The sequence below is a fragment of the Andrena cerasifolii genome, chromosome 1 (genome assembly GCF_050908995.1).
Source record: "Andrena cerasifolii isolate SP2316 chromosome 1, iyAndCera1_principal, whole genome shotgun sequence".
NCBI classification, from domain to species: domain Eukaryota; kingdom Metazoa; phylum Arthropoda; class Insecta; order Hymenoptera; family Andrenidae; genus Andrena; species Andrena cerasifolii.
In genome coordinates this window covers 1,065,951-1,093,355 of record NC_135118.1, presented here as the reverse complement: position 1 = coordinate 1,093,355, position 27,405 = coordinate 1,065,951, and the positions used below count along the sequence as shown (strand labels likewise).

At 36.4% G+C, this 27,405-nt stretch overlaps 2 protein-coding genes and 1 long non-coding RNA gene across 7 annotated transcripts in view; 2 read left to right on the top strand and 1 right to left on the bottom strand.

Moving 5' to 3' along the window:
- Nucleotides 1-13,050, bottom strand: part of Wech (tripartite motif containing 71 protein wech) — a 320,032-nt gene extending 306,982 nt beyond the window's left edge. For 2 of the 4 annotated variants that reach the window (XM_076812554.1, XM_076812740.1), the window contains exon 1: nucleotides 12,711-13,049. The gene's annotated coding sequence lies outside the window, so the exon portion shown is untranslated. Of the gene's footprint in view, nucleotides 1-12,710 lie in introns of all 4 variants that reach the window. The other 2 variants (XM_076812830.1, XM_076812920.1) reach the window with 2 other exon arrangements.
- LOC143373660 (uncharacterized) overlaps nucleotides 1-27,405 on the top strand; it is a 423,841-nt gene that overhangs the window by 260,493 nt on the left and 135,943 nt on the right. The window lies entirely within an intron of this gene.
- LOC143374872 (uncharacterized) overlaps nucleotides 1-27,405 on the top strand; it is a 617,708-nt gene that overhangs the window by 536,685 nt on the left and 53,618 nt on the right. The window lies entirely within an intron of this gene.

Here is a 27,405-nt window from a genome sequence, read left to right as displayed (position 1 = left end):
AGTCATAGATGCGTTCACCACATTCGTAAAATTCTATCCGACGATTAGTACGAATGCCGATGAAGTGATACGTCATTTATAAACGTACTCTTTTACTTATAGTAAACCGTGCCAAAATGTTTCGGATCGTGAAAGTGCGTTTACGTCTATTAAATTTAAGGAATTTATGGCCGAAAATTGAATAAGGTATGTTTTAATAGCAACAGCTACGTCCCATGCGAACCGGCAAATTGAAATGATAAATCGACCCTTAACACCGATGTTAGCAAAATTAAGCACAAGCTTACATTCATGGAGTCACTGCTTAGCGGACGTAGAGTATGCTTTTAATAATAGCGTAAACCGATCGATCGGAGATACGCCGTCTAGATTGTTATTCGGCACAAACCAGGTTGGGCCAATTAAGGATGATTTTTGTTGTATCCTAGAAGATCAATTTTATTGTCGGAAGATCGGGATTTAGAAAATATACCAGAGAGCGCTGTTTCTAAAATACACACGGCAAATGGGAACAATCGTTCCTATTATCATAACCGACATAAGCCACCTACTCGATATTCAGTGGGGGATTACATCACGATTAAAAATATCAACGTGACGTCGGGTACAAATAAAAAATTATTGCCAAAGTTTCGAGGTCCTTATGTAGTTAAGAGAGTATTAGAAAAAGATAGATGTATAGTGTGTGATCCCGAGGGTCATCGGCTGACTCAGAGACCCTTTGAAGGTGTTTGTGCCGGAAAATATGAATCCTTTCAAAAACATTTCATGTAAAAAATGTAGCCGAGTCTCGTGACTCCTTTTCCCATAAAAAGTTGTGAGATGTCATGTAGTACCGAGTCTAGCGCTCTAATTAACTCTGACACTTTCATTCACAAATCACTCCAAGTCTATATATTTAGTTAAAGAACATTTTGTGACTTGGCAATTACGCAGCACAGGGAAGTTATTACACCTTACAATGTTATGTAAAATTAAGTTCACGCTATAAATACATAATTAAAATGTAAGCAACTTCCGTCACATTCTCGTACTGCGTAATTGCCAAGTCGCAAAATGTTCTTTAACTAAAGATGTAGACTTGGAGTGATTTGTGAATGAAAGTGTCAGAATTAATTAGAGCGCTAGACTCGGTTCTACATGACATCTCACAACTTTTTAAGGGTAAAGGAGTCACGAGACTCGACTACATTTTTTACATGAAATATTTTTGATGAGATTTCACTTTTTTTTTTGTAAGTGAATAGGCGATTGTATTGGGCGTATATCCGTTGTCGCGCCGCGATATTTGTAGCGAAACCGTAAATATTTACACGCGAGAATCATGATTCTCGGGTACCCAGCCATCTGGCGGTTGCGGCTGCGTTCGCGCCTCGCGTGAGAGGATCACGCGATTTTTGCAGAGTGGGGGGCTCTGCGTTGTGACTGCGTTACGGCGTCAGGACCGAAACATGCGTGACGCGCGCGGGGGCTAAACATTCATGTATCGTTTTTCGATAATAGGGCGGCGAATTTTTTTTTTTAAATTTCTTAGCGAACACCTGGGGACTAAGAGGGATGTGCCTATCAAATTTCATGGCTATGGGTTCAGTGGTTCCAGAGATATCGAATTTCTTTCATAAAGTGTTAGAGAAAAGGATTTTTCCAGATTTTTTAATTTTTCCTTTCATTGTATCCCAAACACTACCTTTCTGCCAAAGTTCAAGTTTTTAAGGCTGCTGGAAGTACGTCTGATTTTTGATAATCGGTCAGTGTCGAAATAACGAAACTTTGAGTTCAAATATCTTATGAAGTAGAAATGATAGAAATGTGAAATTTGGGGGGTTTAATTCCGTTTGCAAAGTACTAGGTTTCAGTAAAATTTCAGTTTTCTGCGTAACTCCAGCACAAAAATAGGGGGGGGGGGGGTCAAAAGTACGCTGAGTTGCTTTCAGAAAAGAGTGCTTACGGCAAGCGCCCGACCCGACTCGGCGGGGGCACTGCCGTGCCCCAGAACCCTGGTTGAATTCCAGGAAGACAGTCACTGTTTCATGAAACAAACAAAGTTCCTTTATTTTATATTATTCCTGTAATAACCATTTACGTTAAGTGCGTGATTAGAATACAGAGATCGTGCCCTAATTGCGTTAATTATAAAAACATTCTTATCTTAGTTTTAACTGTCTTACGAAAAACCAAAGAGGATTATGATATACTCACCATGTGTAAAGTTTCCTTACGCATATTCACCTTATGTACCAATTTTATGTATCTACCTTATGTATAGATGTTATGAACGAGTTATTTTATGAATTATTCTATTATGCGTACTTACCTTATGTGGCTCATAGAGCAGGAAAAGGGTTAATCTTTAAGTCCGATTGCCGGAAGGCACCGAAACGAATGATGTAAGGAAATTGAGGGCAATCTCAGTGCTCAGAATGGCCGAACTATAGCGGGCTTATGGCCAAGGAGCCAGCCGCCCGAGCTATTTGAATCTCGCGCCCAGCGTTGTGCGAGCGTGGCGTGTTCTACCGGAGACCGGCAAGCGAGCCAGTCTTGAGTGTGCTGCCGGAGAGTCACGAGCGAAGACGTTATGTTCAGTACTATTGTTACAAATATATACATATCTACTCTTGTTTTAAATGAGCAGTCATTTATTCATGCAAGATCCACTACAAAGCAAATTCCTATTTTCCTAATTTTGCCTGCAAAATTATAAGGTGAATATCCCCATTTCTGCTTATTTCGTATTTTTCTTATTATTATAAGCGTTACGTTTGTAGTATAGTTGCAACAAAATAATTCTAAATTATTTGAACATTTACGCGAGTGTTATACGAGCTTGGGGCTAGTCAAAGTGCAGCATAAGCAACGAAAAACTTTTCAAATGAGGGACTCACGTTTTTTTAGACCGTGTTCTAGCTGGTTGTGCTAAGGAATAGCACCACTAATGGTATTCGATAATTCGGCAGAAAATAGTTTTTGCAGTAAAAATTCTTATTTAATAAACAAAACAGATACCGTATTGTGCTCTGGATGTGGAGTTTTTTTTTACTATTTTTAATTATTTTAAGTAGAAAACAGGTGATTAGGTTTAGGGTCAAGTGAATCACCGCCACGTCCGCATTTCTACTCACAAAAATTTTAGTAACATAACAATTCAATATATACTGTAACCTCTATTTCTATTCGAAAGCGTTTTATTTTTTGTTTATCATTATTTTATACTGTACTGTTGTGTTATAAAACATCTTCACAAAAGATGTAATTTATTTTAATCTGAAAGGCAACATATTATGTGAGCAGAAATTGGTACAAATGGTGAGTAGAAATACGTACATCGCTATTCTTCGTAAGCAGAAATACGAACATTTAGAGCATTATATTTAATTACAAATTACTAATAGTTAAACATCTTGAAATATCTTTCTGGAATAGTTTTTGAATTGGTTGATTTATTATTAAAGAATTAATCAATTACTCTGCAAATTTTTATCACAAACAAATTTTGTATACCTTCTTTATGACGAGTAACCTCTTAAATGTGCAGAAATTGGGACATTCACCGTATGTTTTTAAATTTTAAATAAATATGACCATATTTCTAGCTTACTGTCTACAAAATAAGCTTGTTCCTAGTATGGTATGTTCAAAATTTACATCGCAATCAACCATGGAAGGTCTCGTATAAAATCGACTGGTCTCGTATCTGCCATAATGGCGTCATTTATGCCTGCGAAAGAGTTTCTTTAACTGCTTTTATTTGAATTTCAATAGGGGTTAGGTATACTCAAAAGTGCCTGTTCCATAAAATGTTATGGTTCAACGCAAATACAGGGTGTTTTGTTCTCGCCCTAGAGAAAATGAAGCCTTGGAATGATCCATGGACAAAATCTCGGGATGCGTCCTTTCGTTGGCGTTTTCCGATGTACCACTCTCCTTCCTTATACATATTTGTCGTAATAAAAATTGAAGAACTAACGCTTATACAGCAACTGATTTAGAAGATGTAAAATAATGTTTTCGTGTGTTCTTGCGGGAGATAACTATTGAAACATTGTAATAAATTTCGCTGTGTAATTTGTTATTTAATTTTTTGTTAAATATATATTTACATTTTGTTACGTTTATATCTTCAGTTATTTCACACTTGGACATACTTTTGAAATAACCACATGAAAAATTGTATTTCCAATCATTTTCTTGTTATTTGTATTTTAACAATGATTTTTTTTATATTAACGAATATCTTCTTAATGTACAGTTTCAAATACAACAATATCTCGGTAGACCGGCGCAGTTTGGGACCGACACTGACCGAATAACAAATAACTGCAACAGTCTGCTTTCAAAAATCCCGTTACGAGAGAGACAAACAATGTGAGCGACAAGAACAGCATACATACCTTCCCGATCTATTCAGCTAGGTCCAACCGAACCGAACCTACCCGAAGCCCTGACCAGCCGGCGGACTGCTCCATACATGAAGTGGCGACCGGTTCGTCTCAGAATTACGGTCCCCGATTCCCGACCGAAATGAAATCGGTCAGCAGTTTCGGTTCGCTTTTACATCCTCTCACTATTACGGTCAAAATTTCTCCCCACTTTCGTTACGGATACTGCTCACATGACCGATATGTGACCGGTCTGAATTTCGGTTTCTGCTTCGGTCTCGACTCCCTGCTTTTCACTCACGCAAATTACAGTATTTCCCCGTTAGTGGTTCGCTTGTCGGGACCGGCGTTGAGCCCGTATCGTGAACAGAGCCCTAATTCCGAGTGTTCGTTTCTTGCTTCTTTCTGGCCGAAGGGGGGAGCGAGATGGAACATTGCATGCGCGGCGAGCGTGCGTGATGGTCGCAAGCACTTACCGTGAGCACGAAAACCGCTTCGTAAAATCTTGAAGCAGGCCCGGTTCACGGTAAGCGCTCGCGACCATCGCGCATGCGTCGCCCGACGGAGCGAGACAAAACATCAACGCGTCGTCGGTCTCGTACCGTCCTCGCTCGCTCTCGTTCCATCTCACTCTCGCCTTCGCCGGACAAGAGCGAGACAGAAGTGGTGGGGATATCGAAAAGTCCGTATTGTATACACCAAATCGAGCCCGTAACGAGGAAATACTGAATTCTGAAGAATACTACATTTTGTTATAAAATAGTTACTAATATTTCATATGGTAATAAGTAAATATTTTATTAAACTAACAAGGGACGTTCGGCAACTCGCAAATTCAGAAAATTATGAAACATGGTGTGAAAGTGAGTAGTTCATCTGTAACGCAACCCTATAGGGCAGTTTTTCGGGGTGACAGCATCCCTTGAAAAAATGCAGAATTTTCTTTTCCGTGGAATATTTCGAGAACGGCGAGGGATATCGAAAAGGAATTTAAACAAAAATTACATCCTTTTTTCATATCTACTAAACTGCGTAAAAATAATTCTCGAAAAATCCACATTTTTTCAAGTTACACCCACCACCAACCCTTAACAAGTTTTTTTATTTTGTAAATATATGCTGAAATACCTCTGGATAATCTATTTTCATACACGTTAATAGTTTATGTGTTATATTTTTCCTTGTTAACAAATAAAACCTCTATTATCGAATTTGAAGTCCATTTTAGCAGTTTCCATTAATAAAATGGTTTCTTAAAGCAATATTTAAAATGTTATTTATTTAAAATTTAGACAGCTTTCAATTATTCAAGCAAGACGTTAAGGTGCAGCGAAAATATTTTTTTCAGATACAATATTGATGTAGGTGACAAAAGTTGCCTAAGGTGGTCCATAATCTGGGTTTGAAAGGATTTCTCAGACTTCACCTTCAGGTTGCGCATTGGCACCAGTGTATACATTTTCTATGAAATTTTCTATTTTTTATGAAAATTTGTATTTTTTGCCGATTTACTTCTAACCGCTTATAATGGGTATAATTATTATCTATGCTAAAATAGGTTTGCTTACAATATTCGCTGAAAAGCGAATGTGATACTTTTAAACATTATTTTCTCTGCAATTATAGAATTTGAAAGATCGAATATTCTATGCAAACATATTTTTAACATAGATAATCATTATACCCATTATAAGCGATTAGAAGTGAATCGACAATAAATAAAAATCTTCATAATAAATTGAAAATTTCATAGAAATTATATACATTGGTGCCAATGAATACAAGCTGCCTAAACTTTATATAAATAATATTTTAAATATTGCTTTAAGAAACCATTGTGTTAATGGAAACTGCTAAAATAGACTTCAAATTCGATAATACAGGTTTTATTTCTTTAAAAGAAAAAATGTAACACATAAACTATATACATGTATAAAAAGAGATTACGCAGAGGTATTTCAGCATATATTTGCAAAATAAAAAAAACTTAATGATAAGGGTTGGTGGTGGGTGTAACTTGAAAAATATTGATTTTTCGAGAATTATTTTCACGCAGTTTTGTAGATATAAAAAAAGATGCAACTTTTGTTTAAATTCCTTTTCGATGTCTCTCACCGTTCTTGAGATATTCCACGGAAAAGAAAATTCTGCATTATTTTTCAAAGGGTGATTTCACCCCCCCCCCCCCGCCAAAACTGCCCTAAGGCACCAACAAAAAATAGGGTTGCGTTACGGATGAACTACTCACTTGCACACCATGTTTCATAATTTTCTGAATTTGCGGGTTGCCGAACGTCCCTTCTAAGTAAGTGTCTCTTTTTACTACAAATGGCTTCTTTTCTGGGTGTAAAAAGAGTTTTGTGAGTGACTGTACACATAATACAATATGAAGGGGTGTGAAGTGATCAATTCAAGGACATAAATAGGCATCGCAACCGTCAAATTCACGCAAAGATAGAAATGAAATGCTTTATAGAAAAGATCCGTCTAATAGATATTAGAAATAATGCTAAAGAAGTTTTAGTTTTAGCTCTTCTCTAGCTTGGTTTTCAATCTGTCAAAAATGCTCATTATGTTCATTATGCTTGTTCTCGAGCAAATTTAAATTATTATTGTGTAGCACACATTGAACTCTAAACATACCTGGAAAGTGAATAGCAGTGGGAAGAAATAGAGGTGACAGCGGTCCGTGGAAAATAGAAGATAAGCGGTAAACCTATCCTTCTTCCTATTATCCCTCTCACTCTGTACTATCTGTGTTAAGCCGGGTCCAGACTTGAATGCGTATACGCTGAGTAGGCTGAGCACGCACGAATGACGCATGCGGAGGGGTCGAAAGTGCCATTGTGTCTTTCTTCGCCAACTTCTGTGCTTAGCTTAGCCAATTCCGCAGTCGTAAAGATGGTGTGATTAGCTAAATAAACGTACAGCAAAATTCTCTGAGTCATCCTGTTTACCAATACAGGGTGATTCCCCAGCGACGCCTATCAAAGAGGTGCCACCTGGTACCCCGTGGCGAGGACAACCCCCACAGTGCTTCACCGAATTTTATGGGTTTCGATCCTCGAAACGGTTGGAATACCATTAAAATGTCAGAAATGTCCAAGAGTTCCGCATTTCTCATCAGATCTTTGCGAAAACGACGTCAATTGATTCCTTGTGTTTCGCCGATGAAACTAACACCAAGACCGACGTAATTCGGACCATAATGAAGGAAATTTCGTGAAAAATTGATTTATATCATTTCAAGCTGAATTCGTTAAAAATAGTTTCATGTGATTTTTTTAACACAACAGCGAGTCGATCAGGCTTTATGAATTAAGAACAATGCAGGGGGTAGTGAAGAAAAGAAAGACAAATTATTCAGCGAAATAGAGCTTTTTCGTGATTAAAATAAAAAGACGCGAGTCCATACCTTCAATAATTTAGGTCATTAAAATTAATTTCTGTAGGCGGGTTTCGTAAAAATCACCGAAAGCAGGTAACTTTGAAGATTTGTATTTTTTAAACAATTTCGAATCTGCAAAAATGAGGACTTAACCCTCCCTAATTTCACATGGACTACCATATATTTCAATATTATGAAAATTCGAGACATCGAGGATTTTAGAAAAGTATCACATCTGCTTCTATCTTCCACGCTGAACGCAATGCACTCCAAATTCTCTTCGATGTGCGGAAGAAAACCGACAACGGTCGGCTCAGGCCATGTGCCTTCGCCGGCATTCGCGAGTCGGGTCGCATGCGCCGGGTCACCACGAATGACACGTCCACACTTGCATATGCGTTCACGCTCACCCTTTCTGACGTAGAAGCATGCGGCCCTGGCTACCGTTTCACCCGTCCACATCAAAATATTCGTACGCGCTCAGCCTGCTCAGCGTATACTCATTCAGGTCTGGACCCGGCTTTATGTATGTATGTGTGAGCGGGTAACTTCACTCACATGACTATGCATCCATAGCCTGTTGTAAGACAGAGTAGGTTCACCCGTTATTTTCCCTCTTTCTCGGACCGGCCGCCACTGCTCTGTTCACTCTCCAGATATTTTTAGAGCTCAATGGTAGTACATAATAAGTAGTATCAAATGTTTGAGTAATCGCAATCAAACAAACACCGTAACCTTTCACTAAATAAAAAGAAAAGGAAAATAAGTGAAATGTCTTCGTAGTTTATATGTACCTACATACTGCAAATTCTAATATGAACATTAGTCGGAAAGTGTTTGTGCGTTTGTCAGTCGCCTAAAAACTTTCGGATGGTAAACTCTGAGGTCACGAAATGTGTCTCAGCTGATTGTGCCTAGCTAATCCAAATGAATGTGATTATTTTCTCAAAAGACATAATTAAAAAAAAATTTCTAGATTCAGAATCTAAATTTCGAGAAAAGCCGAGTAGTAAAGCTAGTTATATATAATTTGGCATTCATAATCATTTATAAAACGATTATTGATTGCAAACACCTCATATATAGGTATAGGGTGTGCTTCTTCGAAAACATAATTTTATAGATTTATTAAGTTTTAAAGGGCCAACAAAGAATTTGTTTTATTTTTTAAACGATATGTTTGCGTTACCATATTTTTGTAGATGATAACAGGAGAAATTCATGTATATAACTTAAGGTGATCTACAGCTAGGGACGTATTTTGGAAATGAAAATTCTACATTCGATCGGTCGTGAATGCAAGAGGACGGTAAAAAAGAAAGACAGAGAAAAAGGACTTGCAGACAATACACGCGTCTCTCCCTCTCTCACACTTTCTAGATCATGATATACGGAAGACCTTATATGTATGTATATCGCAATTACTTATATGATGGGAGCATTTGAAATAGGGCATTATTCGAATGCAGTAAGATTATTTAAAGAGAATTCTTTAAACATTTTTTAACATTTTCTAAATCTGCCTTGTAGTTGAATATTTTAAAGTCTAAAACAAATTAAAGAACTTGACAAAATATTTAAATCTTGTTTTTAGATTTTATTCAACAACATGCTGCATTACAGCAAGATCACCATATTTTATTTAAAAAATTGTACGTGTTTAAAAAATAAATTTTTCGTGTTCCGTAAAATCAGTCGTTTAGTAAATTTATCACACTCATCTACATTCTTGTACTTCCTGAGTAGCAAACAGAATAAGCTTTGGAAAGGGTATCAGAATATGTTAAGTAACTTGGTCAGAACTTATGAAAAAAGAAACCTACATAAAATAAATTTTTATAATATTAAAAATTATTAATAAGTGATAGAAATGTGATGACTGATGATCGAAGAATATTTTTGCAAAAAGCAATTCTGTAGTTTTATGCAGAATAGTTTATATGCTGAATACATATAAACATATAAACATATATATTTTTTCCTTATTAATTTGTATAGACATGGATTAAAAATGTATAAAAAAACATGATATGTATAGAAACTACTAATAGCATAAATTGACAATACAATTCATTTATTGGTTTGTACTTATCATGCAAAGGTGTTAAAGAATAATTGTTCCTACATACATTTTAATCTGTGAGTTGCATGTACATATATCTTCGTATCAAGATTTTGCAATTTTCTTTCAATAAAAAATATAGGATTATTATTCTGTTCTGAACATTTTTGTGTGATTACAGTACCGTAAACTGGGGGAACATTAGCAAGTTTTTGAAACATTTTGTTATATAATATAAAAATTAACATGTTTACATTTGCTTTAAGTATCCTATCGTAACATTGCATCTTTTGTGATTGTACTACAAGTGTCGAAATGCATAAAATTTTTGTCCTTTTCCTTCTTTAATACATGTTAAAAACATTACCGTACTGGGGTAACATTGGCACATCATATAAATATCATTAACAGGTTAAGTTTTACTAATCTGACGTAAAACAATGTAATTCCAGCGTATGCCAATGTTACCCGTGCTGCCAATGTTCCCCCAGTTTACGGTACCTATTCAAACTGTTTAAAAAAAATATCAATGAAAATTTCATCATATTATTATGTCGTATCGATTCAACATGTTTTTAATCTTTCAATGCTATTAGGTTTATATTGACACGGATGCATGTTACGATTTTTTAACGAAAAATTAAATGAAATTACTATCATCTCGGTATATCCTTACTATTGTTTGATGTAACGCTTTAATGACGCACCCTTGAATCTGGGAACGTATGGAATAGAGTGATAGAATATGGCTGTTAAATGTTGGAATATACGCTGTACATATTGATTTTAAGTTTTATGCTTATATGTGTAGTAATGCAAGGTCTTTGCTTGTTTGTATTATTAAATTAAGACATCATAAGAACTCTTAGGACTCCATTACAGGTTAAATATTATATACAGGGTAAACATTTAATAAACGTATTAAAATGATTCTTGCCTAAATAAAATTATATATTACTTAGGTAATAAGATTATAATCTGTACATGTGACAACATGTACACACATTTACAAATGTGAATTGACATTAAATAGCAAAATTCATTTCATTATTAGGTTTGTCAATGTAATGTCAGGGTTAAGATTAGTTTTGAACGAAAATACTGCACGTTTGCCTGTAAAGTTTTTCCTTTTACTTTTCCAGCAGCTGGTATACAGCAGTTAGAGGGTGCTATCCTTGAAATTGCCATGGCGACCAAGGTTAGACCTGCTATTTTCTCCAAGGGTCAAAAGAAAGAGAAAGTGAGGTATCTGTCATTTTCTATAAGTCCTATACATAGTAACGTACAACACTGCGATCTCAACGAATTATAAACGCAAAAAATTGCGAGCAACTACATGTTTGTAGAAAATATGGTGATAGAGCAATTACAGTTTCATATAAATTTGTTAAGTATTAGCTGTTAATTCTCAATTCATTGTACGAAATATATAAAGAACTAATATTTAACAAATTCATAGGAATTTGTGATTTCTCTCTCTCTCTCTCTCTTTCTCTCTCATTATAATTTTATAACCATACCAAATTATGTACAGTTAATAAGAAACTTTAGAATTTAACGTAGATTTTAATACATTATAAATATACGTTATAAAGTTTCTTATTAATTCTACATAATTTTGTATGGTAATAAAATTATGTCGTTATGTACAAGGACATTTTAATAACAAAAGCTATAATGAAAATGAAAATTGCGAACATATTTAGCTCTTAAATAGCATACAAATATCAACAATTTCATTATAAAGTATTAATGTGTTAATGTTCCATATTTATTTAAATACTTAAACAAGAATCTATTGTAATGATATTATGGAAATAGAAGGTAAAAGGAACATAAGTTTTGCAAATTATTTCCTTTAGTGACAGAGAATATTGATATTTATAGTATAAGAATATTATCTGCAGCTATTCTTTATTAATACAACTATCAATAATTGCAGATGTAGATATACGTAATATACTTCAAGATAAACTGCGAAATTTCGTAGTTAGAATTATTTCTTTTCACAAGCATGCACACATTGGACACGACTGAAAGTTCTTACCGAAAGGAATTCTTTCATCAAGATTTCTTTTAATATCTTGAAAGGCGACGTATTTTATTCCAAAGAAGATGAATCATTTTATTGTACATACTCATGAATCTTTTAGGTATACGTTCTACGTAGTCATATACATAATTTCATAAATCACACTGTCATAAACATAAACACGAACACGAATTGCCATTTTTATATCACACAAAAATTTTTCCTAAACAAAGTGAAATGTAGGTACGTGTGCAATGTGCATGTGCATTCCTCGAATACAAACCAGCATACACGCTTCTATTTAAAAACATGCTTGATGCATTACGAAACGTTAGGAGTAACGGATTTTTCTAATATTTCCTTATAAGATTTAATGTTTGGCAACTTACGTATGTATGAACGATTTATAAATATTCTGAAAAAGTCGTTATTTTTCGTTTGAAGTAATATCGAGGTTTCCGTAAGGTGCAAGTACAATGGTTACAGTAAAAACAAACAAAATTTCTTGATTTCGTTTTCACTGTCGTCAGACAGCGCTGTTGTAGGTCTGTATGTATGCACACACATACATACTTTCCCTCTCGTTCGAATTTCAATGTCGTCCGAGGAGAGTACTTTACGACATAAATACGGAAACGTAAACGACCACATTCGAACTATGACAAGGAAATTTTAAAATCCCAATTATTATTCCATCATCGGTTCCCGTGATTCTCATTCCGTTTTGATTATAGGTATAAATCGGAATTAGAATTTGATATTTTAAGAATCTTTCTTATTCACAATTTACGAAAAATGAAGGAGAGTAAATAGGATACAGAGACAGAATGAAGCGTATATTTATATACATACCTTCGTCACGATGAAACTCTTTGAAAAATGCTAGATATTCAGCGGGTCATTCGCTTCGTTTAAACAACAAGCACCATGTATTTCACCTTTTAAACATATTCGAAATAATTTTGATATAATAACAGAACTGTGCAAGGCCAAAAAAGACCCGAAATACCTCTGTATCGATTTATTTTTCCACTAATTACATTTAGATAGACACTAGACTTCGCGAGTAAACTCAGAGTTATCGAAGGACGAAATTATTAGTATACGACACGTGCTCGCCAAACAAAATATCATTGGCCGCGTCGAGTCTCCGATCCACACTGAACTTCTGACTACGTTTACTCGACTAAATCCCGTTGAAACTCGAAGCCTAACACCCCTCCCCACCACGCTTCGTTCCTCTGACGAGCCGGCAAGCTTCCCTCGACCAATCGAGAGAATGCATTTTCACCCCTCACTCGAATTTCTATCCTTCTTCCTTATACCTATTCTTTTTATTCCCTTTAAATTTTCTTCCTCTAACTTTCTTCGGATATTGTTACTAATACAGTTGTGACAATAAATGGTATAAGTTTAATGAAAATATTAATATAATTTCGAAATGATTATCATGCTTTGCATTTAATCGGGAATATCATCCTAATACAGAGCTACGATTATTGTATACGTAGGCATTTACGAATGTTTGCACCACTCACTAATTTACAATAAAATTCTTTTTTAATATAATTCCATAGAAATAGTTGAAGCAAAATTCCATGTGCTTGCTACTCACTGATATGAATCCATGTATAGTTGTAGTGAAACAATTAGTTAAATGTACCAACTCAGCATAAAAATGATCACGTAGAAATCAAATGAATGATCAGAGGACGAAAAGGGTAGGTATGTATCTACCTATGTACGTGCTTTACAATTTCTGTCCTCAAATTAGTTTTCTTTGAACTAAAAATTATTAACTAGTAAAACATTTGTCACCTGCACAATCACTGTTACAACCACGATTACTGTCACATTCAATTACTATTTCTCTTCTTTGTACAAATGCAGAATGTACACAAAATATCCCATCCGTGTATTTCGTTCTGTGAACTAAATCTTAGCCCCGTGTTGGCATTCCAGGAAGATATGATTGCAGCACCTACAGCGTACGTATGCACACGTATGTAGTCCGTTCCTACATAGTCGGTCATCCGATAGAACAATTTCTACGTTAGAGACAGAAGTGCGCGTGCGCCGCCAAACCATGAATGAAGCCACCGCTCAATGCAAGTCCAGCTACATACTCACAGTCATACAGCCACTCTACTTTTATTTATATCCCTCCAACAACGACCTTCAACCAAGGTAGGGTTGATCAGACAAATTAGATTCTATTCTGCAGAGAAACAGGTGTGACCGTTATCAGCATAAACGTTTACAGGATAACCATTTCTATTATCGAGAGCAAAAATAATGTTAGACACGTTGATCAGTTTCATATTATTCATTCGGTACATTAATTTACTTTTTGAATTTTACAATTTTTGTACTATTTTCCACTTTCTAAGTGTAATCGCCATAATATATTTATAAATATGTATCTTTGTCAATAACAGATTTTACTTGATCGCAGGCTAGTGCTTTCCAATAGGTATTTTATCTCTCCAGTAGGAACAGACGAGTTATCATCGACTCTAATCCTTAAAATACATGTCATAACGCGACAAGAGGCGATTTCACACAAAAAGCAAAGATTGAAAATACATAATACAATCTTTTGAAATAAGTCGTTGTTTTCAACATAACCAGTCTTGAAGATACCAGATTAGTTTCCAGTTTCCAATTATTGTTTCATTAGATATGTCTTTCCCTGTTGCATCATAAACCTTTACCAAAAAGAACATTTAAGTTGTCGTAAATATTCTCAGATCATCGGTGAAGTCCTTGTTATGATATAATGATTTAATATGTAAGTACATATTAAATAAAACATGCGTGGAAAGGGATGGTGTTGAAAAGTACTTTAATTCGACAAATTGTTGAATAGTATTACTTCATGAAGAAGTTATAATTACTAGAAACATCATTTAGTGTAAAAATTAACGAAGCTCAAGTTTATGAATGAGTGCCTTGGGCGTGAGGATCGCGTGGCAGGGCGCTGTAGCGCTTTAACGATCGAGAACATCCTGTCCCTCCCTTCTCGACCTTTATCACACCTTTTCCTGCTCTCTTTTTATATGATAAAGTTGTACAGCTGACTGTATTAGTATTACGCAAATAATGAAGATATTGGATAAAAAGTGTTCTATCGAGATAAGTTTATCTTATAGAAAACTTTGTTATTGTCCGTATAGAACAATCAGCCGATGTATGTACATTGTCAGCTCTCAAGAGGGTTTTATTTATATCATTCTTTACATACGTACTTTACGTATACATACTTACCTTTATAAATAATTTTATTGTATTTTCTTTCAGTTACATTAACTTTTATTCAATTTTCATCCCATTGTATATTGGAAAACGTGTTTATACAAATGGTACGTTTATAATTCCATGAAATTATAAATTAATTATCAACCATAAAATTATTCTCCTAAATTATAAGTTAATTACTGTGAAGCTTAAACAGATTATTTTCTTGATTCATTACAGATTTATATGGTTGATTTCATCATTTTTCATTCGTGTATAACAGTCGAGAATATTCTCGACATGTTTGCAGTCAATGAGGATAGAAAAATGCGTAGACGTACATAATTATTTAGGTGTAGGCGTAAAACTAGGCAGAAAGATTGAGAAAAGGATAGAGTCGTTGAATAAACCATGTTTTGAATAAACTGTTTTTCTCATATGATTAATAAACACTGTATGTACTGTTTAATTTAATAATTTATGTTTGGCTACAATTAGATCACTTTACCATAAAGATACCTACACACAAGTATCTGTATAATTAATTTTATAAATCGTTGTTTATAAATATCAGATCGTGGTAGGTGTATTACTATATCGTAACGTAAGAATAAATTGCACGACACGTAATATAGCCTCACCTGTATTTTTAAATTTAGTTGGTGAAGTTTTATTAATAATTAGACTTATTATATGAATAAAGTTTATTTTTTTAGGTTTGATTTTATATTCATTTTTTAGATTTGTGTATTATTATTTTCCATTATTATAAAATTTAAACACGAACTTGAATACAAAATTTTAAAATCCAATAAATAATGAAACTCACGATATTACACATATAAATTATTATATATTATATATATATATATATAATTTATTTCAAATTTGACAAGCGCACTTGGATAAAAATTAAATTACATTAATTATGCGTTCTTATTAGCTCTGAGCAGAAGCAATGCGATTATCTATATAAACTATCAAATGTTCTACTAAACACATTAAAATTAGCAACTGATTTTATTTAATATTGCATAATAAAACATATACACATAGGAAATACATAATCCTAGATTTTTAAATGTTAATATATATAGTGATAAGAATTTTTTTTATAAATTCTTGAATGAGAAACTTCTGTGAATTGAAACTGCGTAAAGCGATAGTTAAGTGTACACAGGCGCCACTCCCCCCCCCCCCCTCCACAGACACACATACACACACATTTATACTACTCCTACGATTTATGCGCCGGCGTCGGGACGGAGGCGTCGTAGCAATTTTGCTCTTGCGATGACCTTGGAAGCACCCACGCGCCAAAAGAGACCACTAAGCGGGGGCGTTCGTTCATCGACGTCCCAACCACTCTTCACGATTTTCCTCCCCATTCTCTACCCGTATTTCCTATACGCAATGTAGAATGCGCATGTGCATTCTAAACATAAAGATGTATGTAACCCTCGATCTTAGTAAACGTGTACATTTACACAACTTCAATTTACGCACATTTGTTGTGACCTTGCTTTAATCTAGATACTCATGCATTTAAAAAGGAATTTAGGTACCATTAATACTTCCAACTGCCACACTTCGCCAATTTAATGAAATGTAGTATTGCATCTATACACGATTCCTGAACTTTGCAGTGAATAGTGTAAGTATTTCAGAGTTTAAAATTATCTATGTAAACAAACGAATATATTCGTTTCTAATTTTCAATTTGAAAATTTTCGGTTGTCATATCTATATCTACATCTATACCACATAAGATTGTAGCACATAAGGCAGTAATGTCTCGAAAATCCTACGGTGGAAAATTTGGAATATTACCTATACGAAATATTCCCGAAACGTTATAGGAATATTCGTATGTCCGCCCCCGTGCAATATTGCAGGAAATATTTCTGTAACTTTGAGCAATATTACAGGAATTATTCCTACAACGTTTCGGCAATGATCCTGCGAATTAGTTGGGATATATTTAGTGTTTTTGCCTACAAATTCCCAAAATAGGGCCAACGGCAAAAAAGTTACGACAGCTTGCCTACGAATATTCAAAGTTGGGCCTACAATTACTGTGGTTGGTTAATTAACAAAAAAGTTACAACTATGATACAACATTGGGCCAACCAAAGTAAGCCAACCTTTAAATGTCTTACAAAAGTCAGAAACTTTGCTACATCCAAAAACTTGTTATTACATATATTCCAAGTTGTGATTTTTCTTTTCTTCTGAGTTTGTTAATGTCGGGCCATAGTTGGCCCACTAAAGTTTTGTTGTGTGCAGTCTTGAAATTTATTTATTTCTTTAAATTTTTCCACTTTAGTCTAAAGAAGTGGAAATAATATCAATTCAGAAAAAAGTGCTTTTTGTCATCGATACCCAGATATTACACGATGTCTTAAAGATGTCTGTTTTACATTTTTTCTTGGTCTGAACGTCTTACGACCTTCTTAGGACATCTTTAAAACACCCGTCTTCAGACATCTTAACCCGGGAGTAGGCGCATGTCGGTCTTTTCGACCGACGATTTCATGTTTTGAAACATGATCCATAGCGTTCGACTGTTTACTTTTTCCATAGAGCTATTCCTCTTTGAAGGAGTTCTTGACTTATTTATGTTACGGAGCGACACTTAGTGCACTCGTGTAGGTTTTAAATCGTACATATTTACGCGTCGGTCTTTTCGACCATAGCGCGCCTGCTAACGTTAGTCTCATTTCGTCTGTCGCGTACGACGCATACTGTGTGGCAATCATGGCTAATATTAATTTCCGAGATTTCTTATTGATTGAAAACATTGAAGACGAGATCAGTGAATCCGCAGAAGATTCCGATTATGTTATATAATCCGATCACGATACAGATTCGGAAATTGATTCTGCGGATATAGAGATATCAGATGTAGAGGAGGCGTTTACTTTGAGTGAAGGAAACGTAAGTATTTATTCTTTATTCTCAAAATACAGTTTCTAATCCGAGGAAAATATAAATATTTAGTACGTTTATGAAACCATAAATTTATAAGTATATTTTTTGAAAAACAAATATAAATATAAAATATATTAGATAATTACTATTATTGAAAATTAAAAATCAAGTGATAAATTCAAATTGATAAATAGACAATATAATTTTATATTTTGCATTCGTAAAAATTTTTATATAACATTTTATTTTTAAAATCAATTACAATGCATCATTTGTATAAAAATAAATTTTCCAGAACTCATAATATTATAATACGATTAATCATTTTATCATAAAAAATTAAGATTATTTACGTATAACGATTCTGAAGTAAGTAAAATACAATTTTATGCATTATTTATATTATTTTAGTCATTTTATTAAGTTATTTCTGATTACATTACCATCGGTCGAAATGACCGACGTGCGCCTACAAACGTAAGTTATTTGACGCGTCTACCCCCGGGTTAAAGACGTCTGTCTTAAGACGAATGTGAGATTTTAAGGAATGAGTCGAAAGGTCGAATGGTGATATTTTGTAGAATATTTCGCGTCACTGCGCATTTTTTAAAAAGGATTACTACTACTTATGTAGGTACCTAAAAATTAAACGTGTTTACAAGGAAGTATGTTGGGTAGTTGCGAACAGCGGTTGCTTCGATTCTCCTCACCGCCATATTCTTTTTCCTAAACCAGACCTGAAGGAGACATGTTTACGACGTCTTTTGAAGTTCATTAAGACGCCATCTGAACGGCTGTAAGACGTCTGTTTGAAGTAAATCTTTAGTTGGGCGTATGGAAAGAAACACTTCAGTTCGGCCTTTATGTTAACATATGACGTGGCGCCAGGGTTGATTTCAATCGTTGGCCCATTTAAAAACAGAGCGACACTTCAACAGTTGGTCAACCGATAACACGTCAATGGTCCATCAAACTCCCAACAAATAAATGCTACTAGGGTACCTTACCCCTTGGGTCTTACGTAGGAAATTCTTTCCCAGGGGGATACCAAAAGAAGACCAGTAGCATCGTAGGCGAACACTTTACCGCCGTAGCTACAACCGCTGATTGATAACATCGCTTACATATTCGAGCTTATACTCCAACCGTGCCAAAGTTTAAATTCAATTTTTTAAAAAACGAAGGCTCATTTTGACAAACTCCATTAGGGTTTTGTAACACTAGGTGTGTGCTGTAACTTTCACTCAGTGTCATTCCACACATTAAAATATACAGGGTGAGTCACCTAACATTTAAACTTACAATATCTCCGTTGTTTTTAATAATACGAGAAAATATCAGAGGAAAAAGATATTTGCTTCAGAGGGGCAATTATTGTGATGGAAGTATTCTTTCCTCAATGTCATATTTCACGAAATTTCAAGGATGCCGACATTTTCTTTTAAATGGGATAACATATTTTCATTAGTGTAACGTTACATACGTGCTTATATAAATTTGAAGTTGCATAATTTGAAATGCATTTCTTTCAATAAATATGAATTATACTCACAAGCGTATTACATCACTTTATTCGTCTTGACAAGAGTTGAACGTTTTTTATTTTATTTTTTTTTAAATAATCTATCTATGTATATAAAATCCAAATACCACGGACTCAGTCACTCGCTCACTTATCATAATTTCTCTGAAACCACTGATCCTATGACCATTAAAGATAGGTAGATTCCGGTTAACCCCTAGGTGGACGCTAAGAAATCTATTTAAAACTCCCTCCCCTTCACCGACAAAAGATACATAGCTAACCCGGGCAACTTGAAGTTAAGGAACTTTAAGTTAGTATACATATATAGGTATAAGCATCTATGCACACACGAACATACATAGACATAGATACATCTAGACACCCCATACACTTATACATATATAATATATTGTCTATACATTTGTTATGTTTCAATTAGTGCGAGTTTTCTTATTTTTATGGCTGATTGCACAAAGTGGAATACAGGGTCATCCGTTAAAAGTGCAACCTACGCGCGCGCGAACAGACGAAAACGGCAACACCGCCTCACGGACGCATTCCATTACAACCATTCACCGGCCTGGTGTTCGGAGGGTTGCCAGCGACCGCTGAACAGCAGTAATGCCCGAATTTCGAAAATTTTAGGATGGTCTCGTTCAAAATAACGTCGCAAAGATCTATTTCAAATTTCCCGGTCCGGGTAGAAGAATTTATGGCCATTTTCGTATAACTTTTAAATTATAAAAGATATCGGAATGCAATTTGCGTCGAAAAATGAGGAAAATTATTCCCTCTTACTGATGAATAATTTAAAATATTTTACGTTTACTTAATTTTTCTTTTAACAATTTTTTTAAACATAATTGTTGTGAAAAGCTTTTGCAAACTGTTTATTTGATACTGTATTTAATGCTGTTTTAAAAATTCACCGTGTTGGTAAACAATAGACTAGTTGTTTCTGTATCATTACTTTCATAAATTAAGAAATTAAATTCTTATTCAATTATGTGCTAATTCTGCAAACCTCAGAATCTAATATTGTTCTAGTTTTCTTTTTTTTTATAATTTTATTCTTAATGCAGTGCATGCATATATCGGACGTAACGAGTAACTAATGGGACGTGTCTTTGATTGTAGCGGTGTTTGAATTTTTGTCTACAATTTTTGCGTCTAAATGTTTTAACCTTTCAGTTACTCAACGTCACGCCTATACCGGTTCACGTCCACATCCACGTCCACGTCCACGTCCACGTCCACGTCCACGTCCACGTCCACGTCCACGTCCACGTCGACGTTCATGCTCCGCTCTGCTCTGCTTTGCAATTCCTAGGAATGCTGGCAATTCCTTTAGTTTGGTTGGGACAGGGAATTCTCATACAGCTTCCGTTTTTTTTCGAGATTCGGTTTGATCCCGTCTGGCGTAATTATGTGCCCTAAAAATCCTACTTCCTTTCGTACGAATGCGCATTTTTTCGATTGCAATTTCATATTGTACCGGCTCAAGGTGTCTAAGACCTTTTGTAATCGAGTATTATGTTCCTTTAGGCTTGCCCCGTGAATGACGACATCGTCGAGATAGACGAAGCAATCTATTCCTTGCAGTCCGACTAACACGGTGGTCATGGCTCGCTGGAACGTCGCGGGTGCGTTCTTGAGACCAAAGGTCATACGATTGAATTCGTAGTGGCCCTGTGACGTGGAGAAAGCAGTCTTGCCCTTGTCCTTTTCGTCCATCGGGATCTGGTGATACCCGGATGCCAGGTCAAGGGTTGTGAAGTATTGCGCTTTTCCCAATTGATCAAGGATATCCCTGATACTGGGTAAGGAGAACGAATCGCCTATGGTAACTACATTGAGTTCCCGGTAATCAACTACTACGCGGTATTTGATATTTCCTGCTGCGTCGGGTTCTTTGGGTACTACTAACAATGGTGCGTTCCATGAGCTAGAGCTGTGTTGTATTATCCCGTTCTCTAGCATTTAATCTACCTGCTTCTTGACTTCGTGCTTATGCGTTTCGGGTAACCTGTACGGTTTAACATTGCAGGGTAAGGTATCACCTGTTATCGAGATCCTATGTGTAGTTACTGTAGCCGTGGTTAATATATCCCCCGGTATGTGGAACATATCGTAGTATTCCCTACAGATTTCTATTATAGATTCTCTTTCTTCGGAATTCAGGTTTTCGCAATTCACCTGTTCCATGACTCGAGTAATTCTCGTTGACAGCGACTCGTGCACGGTCAATGCCCGGACGCCCGCGGCGCTATCGTTGGCTTGAAAAATTTCGCGTTCTGGTACGTCGACTAACGTAATTCGCGGTAGGACTACCTTCTTTGATTCGTTCATTGTGTTCATGACGCAGCCTATGCATTGCCCCCTTTTCGGCGTCGTTAGTCCTTCTCCTAGATATACCCTTTCTAATAACTGTCGTTTCTCTATAATTCATTCGCGAAGGCTATTTGTTTGTATCAGACATACTGTCTGGGTGCGCGCGGGTATAGTTACTTCCGCGTCCTGGTTTAACACTTGTCAGGGTTCTCCCTTTACTAGCACTTCCTGAGGTTATAGTTTACTGTGACTCGATCGGTCATGAGGAAATCTAACCCTAGGATTCTGTCTGTATCTTCTGGCGTTTCGGTGTCTAGTACGTGTAATGGGTGCCTTACTTCTTTCCAATTTATGTAGAATGTGGCTTCTATGTTCCCCAGTGTTTTAGCCTTGTCTCCTGTAAGCGAAGTGAGTAGCACTTCGCTGGGTTCCATTATTACATTTGTCGGTAGGGCTTTCTATGCGATCAGCGATACTTCTGTGCCGTTATCTATTATCATGGATGATTTACCCTGTCTTGCTTCCTTTATTTCAACTCTTACCATATCCAACATGAATCTCTTTCTTGCGAGTGAGCCTACTCTAATCATTCGAATTGTTCGCGTCGGCTCTCGGCTAGGCAAATTTCTTGTGAGCAGTCCGGCGCGCTCGTGCTTATCTCGAGCTGCGGAATGTGCTCGGTCAGCGTTTCGAGTAGCACAGACGAGGTATAGAATAGACCTATCACCTTATGGGACTTCGAGTCGCCACCCAATCTGTGTTACCGACCCATAATTTGAGGACTGAATTTAGCGACCTCTGTTCATGAACAGCGGCCAACTCAAGAACTACTCTGAAATGTGTTGAAATACTTAAATATGTGTGCGTGCTTGTATACGTGTGACTTGTTTAGAGTGAGAGTTTAACATAGAGGGCGGGCTTTCGCTAAGCTATGCTTTGGCTCGGTTTGTCAACGACTCACGCCGGATTTCTTTCTGAAAACCTATTTCGGGGATCAGGAGCCTATATGGCGCTGAAATATGGCACTTCTTGAGAGCTTATACAAGCTATAAATTGCAAGATGAAATTGATTGTTAGTATTTTTCGTGAAGTGGAACATTTAATTAATATTTTCACATGTCGTACATGGAAAAATATTAAAAATTGACGCTGCTACTGACATTCCCGCAAATTTCTGCATTTCGCGCGTGTCTAAATAGACGGTGCCCATCCTACGACACGTAAAAGTCATTGAAAATAATGAATTTAAACGTTTTTGTAAAATTTATATTCGTAGTCTTTTGGACCCGAGGCCCCTAAATTCCTACGTGTCGTTACAAATTGATTGGCTCTGTCCTTATTAACTACTGAAAATTAACTATTTAAAAATTATTAAAAAAAAAACATCTACGATGTAAATACACGAGCGTAGGTAGCGCTTACGTTAAGATCTGGGTACACATATCAGTTCCGTGTCAGTCATGGGCGTCCGGAGTGGGGTGCAAAAGGGGCAGTTGTCCCCCCTGACTTTTGAGAAAAAAATCGTCTATTTTTAAGAACTCGTCTCTATTAAGTTTATACTAAAAAAATGAATAATTCGAAATTTAGAATTCTAAAATTCTGAAAGTGAATAATACTAAATCCGACAATTTCGGATTTAAATTTTTAATTAAATTGGCAATACAAAATGAGTTCAGAAAAGCAAGCGGGCTACTCGTTTTTTCATTACTATAATTTTCACCACCGTCACTTCAAAGTTACCCCATCCCGTGGAAAAAAGTCTACAGACGCCCGTGGTGTCAGTTCACGTAGAATTCAAGTACTCTTCATTACTTTCCTCAATTACTTTACTCCAAGTACTTTCTATTACAGTCATTAAAAATAATCAGAATTATATCATGTTTGGTGTTATTTTTATCAGAAAAACACTAGTAATCCATTAGTGATACGTCTATGATAGAAATTGGCATAGTCATTACTGAATGGCCTATTGCTGACTTTGTCCTTATGCCACTAGTCTAGCGTTTATGACCTCCGAGCCGCGTCGTTTGAAAGCTTTTACCTAAGAACCCATCAGGGTCGTAAAAAAAGGTACGCGTTACCTTTCAACCGATTTCAAGAGAAAGGCCAGAATATCGTGGCCATCCAATTTAACTTTCTGAATATGAATACAGATCCGACACTGAAGGAATCCGATCGCGTCCGAGTTTTGCCGAGCCGATCTGAAATCAAATTGCCCGCTCATGGCGGCTATGTTTGCAGCCCGAAACGAGTCTCGGGATCCCGAAAACTTCGGGTTCTCGAGCAATATGAAAGTAACGGGATCCCGCCCGATCTCGCCCGAAAGTTCCCGGCCCGTTCCGAGCCCGAAACGTCGGGTACCCGCACACCCCTGGCTGTCAGCGTCCGCTGGACAGCGATGAGCCCCGAGCTTCGAAAATTTTCGGATGGTCTCTTTCAAATGAACGTGGCAAAGAGCTATTGGGAATTTCCCGGCCCAGGTAAGCGAACCGCGCGCTCCGCTTTTATGATCGGTTTATCACTCACACCCCAGATCACTGTAACGAGGTTTGCAAACAATGTCGACTGGTCTCGTACCCGTCTCAATTTCAAAATTTTCAGCTAAGACAGGGTTGACCGCGGTGCTATACCCTTGTACGGAGAGATTTTTCGCCACCAGCGTGTAAAAGTCACAATACTGGCGCATCGTTCCAAAAAATGGAAAATCATAATTAAAGCCGACTTCAAAAAAATATGAAATGCGCTAAAAAATAAAAAGTAATTTTGTTCCTTATTTAATCTACGACACTTAATTTTTTTATATCGGCGCCTCATCATTTACACTGTGTACATCTGGCGCCGACTTAAATAAATTGAGTGTCATAGATTAAATTTTAATTTCTAATAATTTGTTGCCCATCCTGGTAATTTTGAGGTACATATAATTTGCAGCGACAAAGTTTTTCCTTAATATACAAGGAAGATTTTCACCAATTTTCACACCGATTAATAAATAATTGTAGATGATATGACGATATATATAAATCTCTTCGCGCCGCCAACAGTCAACAGTCGCGTATAATGCGCTATTTAGCAGTTTTATCACTCGCGTTGACAGTTGGCGCCGTGCGAGAAATATATATATCGTCATATCTTCTACAATTATTTATTCATCAGTTGGAAAATTGGTGAAAATCTTCCTTGTATATTAAGGAAAAACTTTGTCGGTGCAAGTTATATGTATGTACCTCAAAACTGCCTCGATACTTTTTAACGGCGAACGTTGAAAGACATGGGTTATGTCCAGTATTACTTTTAAATGAAATATTATTACATTTTTTAACATAACAGATTTGTGCATATATTTCACGGCTTCGCTACAGTTTTCTGAGTTTTATGTTTCAAGCCTCATAACGATCCGATAATATTTACTCAAGTTATAGCAATTTATGTTTAAAGAAATAATGATTTTAGTCGAAGAAATTTTGTTTGTTTATAATTTTTGTCTCGAATACTAATAATTCGATAAAAATACTGTAAATAGAAAAAAATGTGTGCCGTGACGAGCTTTAAAACACTATATTTTTTAAAATCCAGTTTAACAAAATTTTCCAATCTTTTTTAGCGTTTGGACAATAATTTTTCCTAATTTCGAGCACTAGTCCCCTTATTGTATCCGAGCCCTCAATTGTTCTAATAGCTATGGAAGAGAATGAATTCCTTTTTAAAAAAATATGCATGGAATATTTTTGGCTACTCTACAGACTTGCAAAATTGCAGCAAAATCGGTGTGTACGGGTTCGATATGTTCCTTTTAAATAATATAGTACAGTAGAAGGATATTATTATTATTATTTTTATTATTATATGTCTGTATTATATCGTATAGACCATCATTAATGTATGCGGAAACGCATGATACATGGGTGGGGTTCAGCAACAGGTGCTCTTAAAAAACATTAATGTCCTGTTTTTACAAATTACGTTATTGCAAGGGAATGAAATTTGTTTTGCGTTAAATAAACCGGAATAGGACAGCAAGGTTAAAAGACAAATGTGATATCGTTTTATTTTCTTCCTCCGTTCTCTTCCGTTGAACGGAATATGTTCATAAGACGATTTTTAAATTGTTACACTAACAGAAACATTTGTAAATCGCGGGCTTTGACTCTCAAAACATAACCTAGTTTTACTCGTGCTTAGTTCTAGTTCCTACCACGCGTAGCGTTACAATCTGTTTTGAGACTTCACCGGTAACGTTGCATGCGACACTAAAATGGTAAAGGGGTCCTAGAACCCCCCAAACCGGCGACACAAAAATACATTGCTTGATAGGTCTATTCTATACCTCGTCTGTGCCAGTAGTATATTCATGCGGTTTCTAACCCCAGAGTGTTGAGGGGAGTGCGGGGGCGGGGAAAAGTGATGGCGCACGGGGGAGTGGGGTAGGGAGAACTCTAGGCGCGTGATAAGCGGGGCGGGGGAAGCTGGCTGCGCGCGCAGGCGCCGCGGAGTGGGGGGACCGCGAGGGACCCGAGCGGCCAGGCATGTCCCAACCGCCGCCGGAAAGTATTCAGACCTGACTTACGGACGGAAATTGTTTAAAAAAATATATATTTGTAAATCAAGTAACGATTTATTTAATATATTTATTTATTTACTTGTTGGTCTGCCGGCCTAGCCGCTTGCTTGTTCGTTTGTTCGCTTGTTCGCCTGTTCGCCGGTTCGCTTGCTCGTTTGCTCGTTTGCTCGTTTGTTTGTTTGTTTGTTTGTCTTTCTCGCTTACGACCTGCTTACTTTTCTTAATTACTAACTTATAGGTAAAATAATTTGTGCTTTATTGCGGCTTAAACATTTAATAGTTGTGGTGTAAATAACAGTTTATTTTACTTGTCACCTTTGTAGAAACCATTTGAATTATAACTGTAATCGTGATTCGTGAACGCTGTAAATACAGTTCCTTGTGCTCCTAAATACTCTTCTCCTTCTCCGCATGATTTGGCTCAATTATTGTCAATTTCCCCTCCACGTAGAGGAAACTTTCGCACGGTAAAGTGTATAAAACTCGCTGCTGTATAGGTATTCTTATTTCATCACTGTATCTGTGGGTGACGGGAAAGTGAATTACGCAAGGTATTGCTGTTATCGTTGTCTTTATTAAGACGGTTGATATTGGCGGTTCAGTCGTCCGCACCGCTCTGAATGTTCGACTCATATCGACTGCCCTGAGGGTTCTCGGAGCGGATCTTTGGGAACCGTCGTCTCTGGCACCGTACAGGATGTTTATCCGATCGTATCGACGACGATCCCCGCCGCTTTCCGGAAACTCTTAGGTTGCGACGTAGCGTGTCGCATCGGCGCCGAAATACGATGCGTCGCCGATATCGCCGATGGCCAGGCTAAACAACCTGGTCGTAATGAGGCGGCGTGCCCGTTGTACGTGCCGCCACATATCCAAAAGTTGTGTTGACATATGGGCTGTATGTGTGAGTCTAGAGCTTGACGATGCGATCGTCAGACGTCGGCTTGCCTCCAGTGCTTAGA